Genomic DNA, 10,353 nt, shown 5'->3' with positions numbered 1-10,353 from the left:
CATATTCAAAAGCAGAGACATTACTTTGCCAACAAAGGTTCGTCTAGTCAAGGCTATGGTTTTTCCTGTGGTCATGTATGGATGTGAGAGTTGGACTGTGAAGAAGGCTGAGCGCCGAAGAATTGATGATTTTGAACTGTGGGTTGGAAAAGACTCTTGAGAGTCCCTTGGACTGCAAGGAGATCCGACCAGTCCATTCTGAAGGAGATCAGCCCTGGGATTTCTTTGGAAGGAATGATGCTAAAGCTGAAACTCCAGTACTTTGGCCACCTCATGTGAAGAGTTGACTCACTGGAAAAGACTCTGATGCTGGGAGGGATTGGGGGCAAGAGGAGAAGGGGACGACAGAGGATGAGATGGCTGGATGGCATCACTGACTCGATGGACGTGAGTCTCAGTGAACTCCGGGAGTTGGTGATGAACAGGGAGGTTGGTGTGCTGCGATTCATGGGGTCGCAAAGAGTCAGACATGACTGAGAGACTGAACTGAACTGAACTGAAGGAGACAAAAGAATTGTACACAGAAAATTATAAGACACTGATGAAAGAAACGCTGGGCTGGAAGAAGAACAAGCTGGAATCAAGATTGCCATGAGAATATCAATAACCTCAGATATGCAAATGACACCACCTTTATGGCAGAAAGTGATGAGGAACTAAAAAGCCTCTTGATGAAAGTGAAAGTGGAGAGTGAAAAAGTTGGCTTAAAGCTCAAGATTCAGCAAATGAAGATCATGGCATCTGGTCCCATCACTTCATGGGAAATAGAGGGGGAAACAGTGGAAACAGTGTCAGAGTTTATTTTTCTGGGCTCCAAAATCACTGCAGATGGTGACTGCAGCCATGGAATTAAAAGACGCTTACTCCTCGGAAGGAAAGTTATGACCAACCTAGATAGCATATTCAAAAGCAGAGACATTACTTTGCCAACAAAGGTTCGTCTAGTCAAGGCTATGGTTTTTCCTGTGGTCATGTATGGATGTGAGAGTTGGACTGTGAAGAAGGCTGAGCGCCGAAGAATTGATGATTTTGAACTGTGGGTTGGAAAAGACTCTTGAGAGTCCCTTGGACTGCAAGGAGATCCGATCAGTCCATTCTGAAGGAGATCAGCCCTGAGTGTTCTTTGGAGGGAATGATGCTTAAGCTGAAGCTCCAGTACTTTGGCCACCTCATGGGAAGAGTTGACTCATTGGAAAAGACTCTGATGCTGGGAGGGATTGGGGGCAGTAGGAAAAGGGGACAACAGAGGATGAGATGGCTGGCTGGCATCACTGACTCGATGGACGTGAGTTTGAGTGAACTCCGGGTGTTGGTGATGGACAGGGAGGCCTGGTTTGCTGTGATTCATGGGATTGCAAAGAGTCGGACGTGACTGAGTGACTGAACTGAACTGAACTGATGAACAAAATCAAAGATGACATGAACAGATGGAGAGATATTCCATGTTCCTGGGTAGGAAGAATCAATATTGTGAAAATGAGTACACAACCAAATGCAATGTACAGATTCAGTGTGATCCTTATCAAATTACTAATGGCATTTTTCACAGAACAATATAAAAAAATTTCAGAATTCATATGGAAACACAAAAGATCCCAAAATAGCCAAAGCAGTCTTGGGAAAGAAGAATGGAGCTGGAGGAATTAAGCTTCCTGACTTCAGATTACACTACAAAGCTAAAGTCATCAAGACAGTATGGTATTGGCACAAAAACAGAAATATATACCAATGGAACAGGATATAAAGCCCAGAAATAAATCCATGCACTATGGGTACCTTGTTTTTGACAAAGGAGGCAAGAATATATGATGGGGCAAAGACAGCCTTTTCAATAAATGGTGCTAGGAAAACTGGACGGCTACATGTAAAAGAATGAAATTAGAACACTTCCTAACATCATACACGAAGATAAACTCAAAATGGATCAAATACCTAAATGTAAGGCCAGAAACTATAAAATTCTCAGAGGAAAACATAGGCAGAACACTGAGTGACATAAATCAAAGCAAGATTCTCTATGACCCACCTCCTAGAGTAATAGAAATAAAAACAAAAGTAAACATGTGGGTCTTGATTAAACTTAAAAGCTTTTGCACATCAAAGGAAGCTATAAGCACGGTGAGAAGACAACCCCCAGAATGGGAGAAAATAATGGCAAATGAAACAACTGACAAAGGACTAATTTCCAAAATATACAAGCAGCTTATACAACTCAATGCCAGAAAAACAAACAACCCAATCAAAAAGTGGGAAAACACCTAAACAGACATTTCTCCAAAGAAGACATGCTTCTGCTGCTACGTCGCTTCAGTCATGTCTGACTCTGTTTGACCCCATAGACGGCAGCCCACTAGCCTCCGCTGTCCCTGGGATTCTCCAGGCAAGAATACTGGAGTGGGTTGCCATTTCCTTCTCCAATGCATGAAAGTGAAAAGTGAAAAGTGAAACTGAAGCTGCTCAGTCGTGCCCGACTCTTCGTGACCCCATGGACTGCAGCTTACCAGGCTCCTCCATCCATGGGATTTTCCAGGCAAGAGTACTGGAGTGGGGTGCCATTGCCTTCTCCGAAAGAAGACATACAGAGGGCTAAAAAACACATGAAAAGATGCTCAACATCACTCATTATTAGAGAAACACAAATAAACACCATAATATCATCTCACACCAGTCAGAATGGCCATCATGAAAAAGCCTACAAACAATAAATGCTGGAGAGTGTGTGGAGAAAAGGGAACCCTCTTGCACTGTTGGTGGGAATGTAAATTGATACAGTTGCTATGGAAGACAGTATGGAGATTCCTTAAAAAGCTAGGAATAAAACCACCATATGACCAAGAAATCCCACTCCTAGGCATATACCCTGAGGAAAGTAGGGTTGAAAAAGACACATGTATCTCATTGTTCATTGCAGCATTATTTACAATAGCTAGAATATGGAGAAGGCAATGGCAACCCACTCCAGAACTCTTGTCTGGAAAATCCCATGGACGGAGGAGCCTGCTGGGCTGCAGTGCATGGGGTCACTTAGAGTCAGGCACGACTGAGTGACTTCACTTTCACTTTTCACTTTCATGCATTGGAGAAGGAAATGGCAACCCACTCCAGTATTCTTGCCTGGAGAATCCCAGGGACAGAGGAGCTTAGTGGGCTGCCGTCTGTGGGGTCGCACAGAGTCGGACACGACTGGAGCGATTTAGCAGCTGCAGCAGCAGAACATGGAAGCAACCTAGATGCCCATCAACAGATGAATCGATAAAGAAGTTGTGGTACATATACACAATGGAATATTACTCAGCCATAAAAAGGAATGCATGTGAGTCAGTTCTGATGAGGTGGATGAACCTAGAACCTATTATACAGAGTGAAGTGAGTCAGAAAGAGAAATATAAATATCGTATTCTAACACACATTTACGGAATCTAGAAAAATGGTAGCAAATAATTTATTTACAGGGCAGCAGTGGAGAAACATACATGGAGAATAGACTTACTGACATGGGGAGAGGGGAGGAGAGAGTGAGATGTACGGAAAGAGTAACATAGAAACTTACATTACCATATATAAAACAGATAGCATAGCCAATGGCAATTTGCTGTATGGCTCAGGAAACTCAAACAGTATCTCTGTGTCAACCTTGAGGGGTGGGATGAGAGGGGAGATGGGAGGGAGGTTTGGGAGGGAGGGGATATGTGTATACCTATGGCTGATTTATGTTGAGATTTGACAGAAAACAACAAAATTCTGTAGAGCAGTTATCCTTCAATAAAAAATAAATTAAAAAAAATCCAATTTGTTACCAAACTCTGTCAAATCTACCAAAGACTTATTTTACATCAGCCTCTTTGTAACTCCACTGTCTCTACCACCCTCCAAGCAGTCAGCATCTCTCTGTCAGCCCACCAGACCTGCCCTTCACTCTTGGTTTGATTCCTGTTCTTTTCAAATCCATTTTCCAGCTGTTGGTCAGGTGACTCAAATAAATTAGTCTGTTTGCACCCCTCCCCCTAGCACTGTGAAATGCTCTCCACTCACTGCTTCTGCTCTGGCGATAGAATCAAGAGCTGAACACATTGCAGCGTTGGCCTCCTCTCCTCTTGCTTCTGTGACCTAAACAGAGAAGCCTCTGTCTTTTTTTAATCCTTGAACACACCAAACTCTTTCTCATTTCAGACCCATAGCACATGGTGCCCTTCCACTGGAAATGGTCTCTGTGTGCTTGTCTGGCTGACTCCATCTCCTGCCGCAAGCCTTGTTCTTCTGAGAGGTCTTCCCAGGTCATCTGATATAAAGAAAATCTCTTTATATTCTTTCCTTGCACCCCCATACTTTTCCTTTATAGCACTTATTGCAATTTGCAGTTTGTCTGTAAAATGTAATTATAACAATTGTCTTTGCTTTATGTTCAAAGGCTGGATCTTCCGCCAGACTAAAAACTCCATAAATGCAAGATTTTTATTTATGATCCACAGAAAACCTATTGCTTAGCACAATTCCAAAGTATAATAGTCTCTCAAAAATATGCTGAATGGAAGACCGATTTGTATAAAGTATTGAGTGTGATATGTTTCCTGAAATTTAGCCTTATTATTTTTAGTCTTCAGAACATATATCCTTATTTATTTGTTCTTCTTCATCAGTTAACTGCAGAACAATAAGTACTGAAGTTCCACCACAATAGTCTTTCTGTCATTTTTTTCTCATATTTCTGGCATATTTCACTTTATGCATGCCAAATAAATGTTGTTCAGAGGATAAGTGGTTTTTGACTGTTGTAATTTTGTACGATTTATAACTCTACTGGTTGTAACCAGGGAAATCCAGTGTGAGCTTTCAGGCTGATCAAAAAGAGGTTTATAAGGCTGCATAGGCAAGAATGTTGCAAGGCCTCTAGATGTCCAGTTTTGTGTGTGCGTGTGTATGTTGTGAATCTAATATTTCTTTTTTCTCACCTTTGATTGATTTTAAGTTTGTATAAGCCTAGGACTTCCTCAGAAACAACGTCTATAGATTTTCCTTTGTCTTTCTCTCTGGCTACCAAATGGCTTGGATTCTTCTAACACTGTACACAGGAACTGGTGACTATGACCATCCCAGTAGGGTGTTTGGTCTCCTCATTGTCTTTGGTGAAGCAGCCTCTCTGTGGTCTAATTCTTTATACCTAACCTCCTGTCTGGTTAGATTTCCAGATGTCACTGAGTCAAAGACCAGTGGAGCCTGGCATAGTGTCCTATCTGCTATTCCTGGCTGCCATGATTGGCAAACTCTTGGTTGTCTTTCTGCAAGATACTAATATTCATGCCCAGTGTTGTTGAACTGCAGTAACAAATAGACACCAAAGAGCTTGACTCTCATCTGTTCCACAAGCCATTCCCACCTCTGCTCATCAACCCCAGTGTAACTCTGCAGTAATAGGAATGGATTTCTCTCCTTTACCCTAGTCATGCTCCATGTACCCTATTGACTTTCTGCCCAATTTCTCACCTTTTCAACCCAAGGCCCTCCCCTTAGGGTTGTGCCTCCATTAAAATGCTCCTTCAAAGAAAGGGTTTTGTGACAGTTATCTATAGAGTCTGTATTTTCTTGCCTTCAAATATGAATACAATACTGGATTTAGTAAAGAGAGACTATTCAGAAAGATGATTGCAACAGGAAGGCCCTGTTGTCATGGGATCTGTATGAGTCTCAAAGTTTAGGCAAAAAGGATTTTTTCTGTTATAGAGGAGTGAAAAAGACTAGAAAGAACTATATGTGGGAAATAGGATGAAGAAATAGCATGGCAGAATGTTTTACACAGAGGCCAGCTTATCTTCTTGGCAAGATCTTTAAAGAGGACCTGACTGCTGGCTTAGTCTGAAGGTAGATCAAACATCTGAGAACTAAGGAAAGGGAAGAATCTTGATCAAAGCGTAGTTAATAAGCATTTTGTTCTGATTAATCAGTGAGGACAAGCAGTTTAGTTAATCATTTGTAAGGCAAAGAGGGGCTTCCAAGGTGGCACAATGGCAAAGAATGCACCTGCTAATGCAGATGTGAGTGATGCGGGTGTGATCCCTGGGTTGGGAAGATCCCCCAGAGAAGGAAAAGGCAACCCACTCCAGTATTTTTGCCTGGAAAATTCCATGAGCAGAGGAACCTGGTGGACTACAGGCCATAGGGTCGCAAAGAGTTGGCCACAAGTGAACAACTGAGCACACACACACACTAGTTAAAGACTGGGAATTTGGAGGAGACACACCTGGCCTTATAGATAAGCAAGGGACATCTATGAGCCTTATATGGACAAGGGTGGTTCTTTGCAAGTAAGTGCTTTCTGGAGCACAGGGGTGGGAGGATTTCTTAGCCTATGCTATTTGCCAGGATTGCAATGCTCAGCAAAACTCACTTATGGTACCTTCCATTCATCTTCAACCCACTCCCATTTGGCTTCTGCACTGAAGCACCTCTCTTTCTATACCAGCAGTGACCTCCACATTGTTACATTCAATGGGCTTTTCCCAGTCTAATAGCCCCTTCTTCTCAGTAGCATTAGAGGCAGTTGGCCGCTTCCTCCTTTCTTCTTGGAATATTACAGCTCTTGGCCTTCATGAAACCACACTCGACTATGTTCCTTTTCCACTGGCAGTGACTTTTCTCTCTCCTTTGCTCTTTGTCCCAATGCCTAATGGTGAAATTTTGTAGTTTTGGGACCTCTTCTCATGCTTTGTACTTTCTTAAGGTAATATTCATTTCTACATCTTTAAATATTATATCTTTTTCTGTGACCCTCCAATTTTTATCATAACTATACATGTCTTTCCCAAACCCCAGATCCATGTATCTGATACATGAAATCTGTCTAAAATGAATTTTGTTTTGTCTATATGAAATGAATTTTAAACTTTAAATATTTTGGAAATGAAATAATTTGTATTTACAATGTATGTCTTCAAATGTCTCCCTTTTACTTGCTCCATGTTGTGAAATCTGAAAAACTGCATGTCCTTCTTTCCTCGTCACTCTCTTCAAATCCATTGTCCAGACCTGCTTCACTGTAGGACATATCCTGAGTCTGTCTACTTTTCTCTGTCTCCGTTGTCACATTCTAGTTTGTGCATGTGTGCTAAATAGCCTCAGTTGTGTTTGACTCTTTGGAACCCTATGGACTGTAGCCCACCAGACTCCTTTGTTCATGGGGATTCTCCAGGCAAGATTACTAGAGTGGGTTGCAATTTCTTCCTACAGGGGATCTTCCTGACCCAAGGGTTGAACCCATGTCTCTTAAATCTCCTGCATTGACATGCTGATTCTTTACCATCTGGGAAGCCCCACATCCTAGTTCAAACCACCGTTATTATCATGGAAACTACTGCTGTAGCCTCCAGTAGACTTTCCTGTTATGTTGCCTTCTGGTCAGTTTCTCACACAATGGCCAAAATAATTCTCACAATAGCCTGTTCAAAACATGAATGGTGCTCCTTACACTTGGGTTGGAAGCCATAATCTACAGTAGAATTTTTCAGTCACACTGTTGACATTTTTGTCTGGATAGTTCTTTGTTGTGGGGGGCTAGCCTAGGCATTGAGAGAAGTTTAACAGCATCCCTAGCATCTGCTTTCTAGATGCCAGGAGCATCCTTGCTCTCACTCCTCCCCTCCACCCATGTCTCTAGATATTGCAGAATGTTCCCCGGGGGCAAAATGATCCCTGACTGAAAAATCACTGAGCTACACTACCTGTAAGACTCTGAGTAATATAGCCCTATCTTCTCTGTAGTTTCTGATATCTTTTTCTTCATGGAATGACTTGTCATTGCCTTTCATACCTTTTCATCTGTCAAAATTCTGCTCAAAGTTTATCATATGTCACCTTCTTCATGGATCCTTTCTGAGATTTCCCAGCATCCAAAACTATCTCCCAGAAAAATAAATTATTCCCTCCTCTGTCCTCTAAGAGCCTTGTGTTTATATACCAACTGCATCATTTATCCCTTTGTGTTTATCACAATTAATTAGATAGATACATATTTTTCTTCCTCCTTTGAAAGAAATACCCAACATACTATCTGAAACATTTGGAGCATAATAAATTTTAATGAATTGAGTCATTTTGTCACGATGTTACAAAAAAGTTGCATCCTTTGCATCAATCTTGTCATTGTCTCTTCCTGCATACAGAGAGGCACTTAATGCTATCTTTGCTTTTGAACCATCTCTTTTCCTGATAGGTCTTTCTCTTTTAACTTACTGCATCCCCTAGAGATGTTTGAATTACCAATGTTTCTCCTTTGAACTTCAGTCCTCATAGCCACTCATCTGGCTGTTTTGCAAAGAGGAAATGTCAACCAAGTGGTCCAGGGTCATTTGGCTTCTTTGAGGCAAATCCAGCACTTGAATACAGTCTGCAAAGCTAGGCTTTCTACACTGCATTCCTAACAGATGGTCTATTGGAAAGGGCCACTGAACCAAAAATAGGCTGTAATGGCTTATTAAGAGGTATTTATGGAGAGAGAGAGAGAGAACATACTTCACAATGTCCAGCAACGATATAAAAGCAGTAACTTGCAGTTATGTGAAACTTTTTAAAAAACATTTTATCTATATGGCTGTTGCACAAAATGTTCCTTATGGCCAAGGCTTTCCTTCTGATGGAGAAGAAATATGCTTACTGCTGTGATATCATTTCTGAGGTTTTAAGAGAGCCTCTGTGTTTTCAAAATTTTTCTCCTTCTTGATCTGCAGACTCTAGACAGTGCTTTTCTGTCAAGCACTTTCCTGTGGTCTGTAGCTACACAGGGTCACTGGCTATACTTCAAATGTAAAAGTCCATTCAGGAGGACTTGATGTACATTTGTGTAATTTCAAGGAATTAATATATTTGAAGGCCCTTTTAGATGAAGTTTATTATCTACTTATTTTATTAAAAAAGGTTTTTCAAGGAGGTTTAATGATAGAATAAGAGTAACTCAAGTCAGAATTTAGAGGAGAGGTGATAGCTAAAGAGGAGAGTGTGAGAACTGAAATGTTTCATTAGCATAGATGAGGGGCCCTGGGTCTGATTATATTCTTTGCAGCCAAAGATGGAGAAGCTCTATACAGTCAGCAAAAACAAGACTGGGAGCTGACTGTGGCTCAGACCATGAACTCCTTATTGCCAAATTCAGACTTAAATTGAAGAAAGTAGGGAAAACCACTAGACCATTCAGGTATGACCTAAATCAAATCCCTTCTGATTATATAGCGGAAGTGAGAAATAGATTTAAGGGCCTAGATCTGATAGATAGAGTGCCTGATGAGCTATGGAATGAGGTTCATGACATTGTACAGGAGACAGGGATCAAGAACATCCCCATGGAAAAGAAATGCAAAAAAGCAAAATGGCTGTCTGGGGAGGCCTTACAAATAGCTGTGAAAAGAAGAGAAGTGAAAAGCAAAGGAGAAAAGGAAAGATATAAACATTTCAATGCAGAGCTCCAAAGAATAGCAAGAAGAGATAAGAAAGCCTTCTTCAGTGATCAATGCAAAGAAATAGAGGAAAACAACATAATGGGAAAGACTAGAGATCTCTTCAAGAAAATTAGAGATACCAAAGGAACATTTCATGCAAAGATGGGCTCGATAAAGGACAGAAATGGTATGGACCTAAAGAAGTAGAAGATATTTAGAAGAGATGGCAAGAATACACAGAAGAACTGTACAAAAAAGATCTTCATGACCAAGATAATCACGATGGTGTTACCACTGACCTAGAGCCAGACATCCTGGAATGTGAAGTCAAGTGGGCCTTAGAAAGCATCACTACAAACAAAGCTAGTGGAGGTGATGGAATTCCAGTTGAGCTTTTCCAAATCCTGAAAGATGATGCTGTGAAAGTGCTGCACTCAATACGCCAGCAAATCTGGAAAATTTAGCAGTGGCCACAGGACTGGAAAAGATCAGTTTTCATTCCAATCCCAAGGAAAGGCAATGCAAAGAATGCTCAAACTACTGCACAATTGCACTCATCTCACACGCTAGTAAAGTAATGCTCAAAATTCTCCAAGCCAGGCTTCAGCAATATGTGAACCGTAAACTTCCTGACATTCAAGCTGGTTTTAGAAAAGGCAGAGGAACCAGAGATCAAATTGCCAACATCTGCTGGATCATGGAAAAAGCAAGAGAGTTCCAGAAAAACATCTGTTTCTGCTTTATTGACTATGCCATAGCCTTTGACTGTATGGATCACAATAAACTGTGGAAAATTCTGAAAGAGATGGGAATACCAGACCACCTGACCTGCCTCTTGAGAAATCTGTATGCAGGTCATGAAGCAACAGTTAGAACTGGACATGGAACAACAGACTGGTTCCAAATAGGAAAAGGAGTACGTCAAGGCTGT

The sequence above is a fragment of the Bison bison genome, unplaced genomic scaffold, assembly GCF_000754665.1.
Source record: "Bison bison bison isolate TAMUID 2011002044 unplaced genomic scaffold, Bison_UMD1.0 scf7180017864480, whole genome shotgun sequence".
NCBI lineage: Eukaryota > Metazoa > Chordata > Mammalia > Artiodactyla > Bovidae > Bison > Bison bison.
This window is presented reverse-complemented; position numbering follows the sequence as displayed.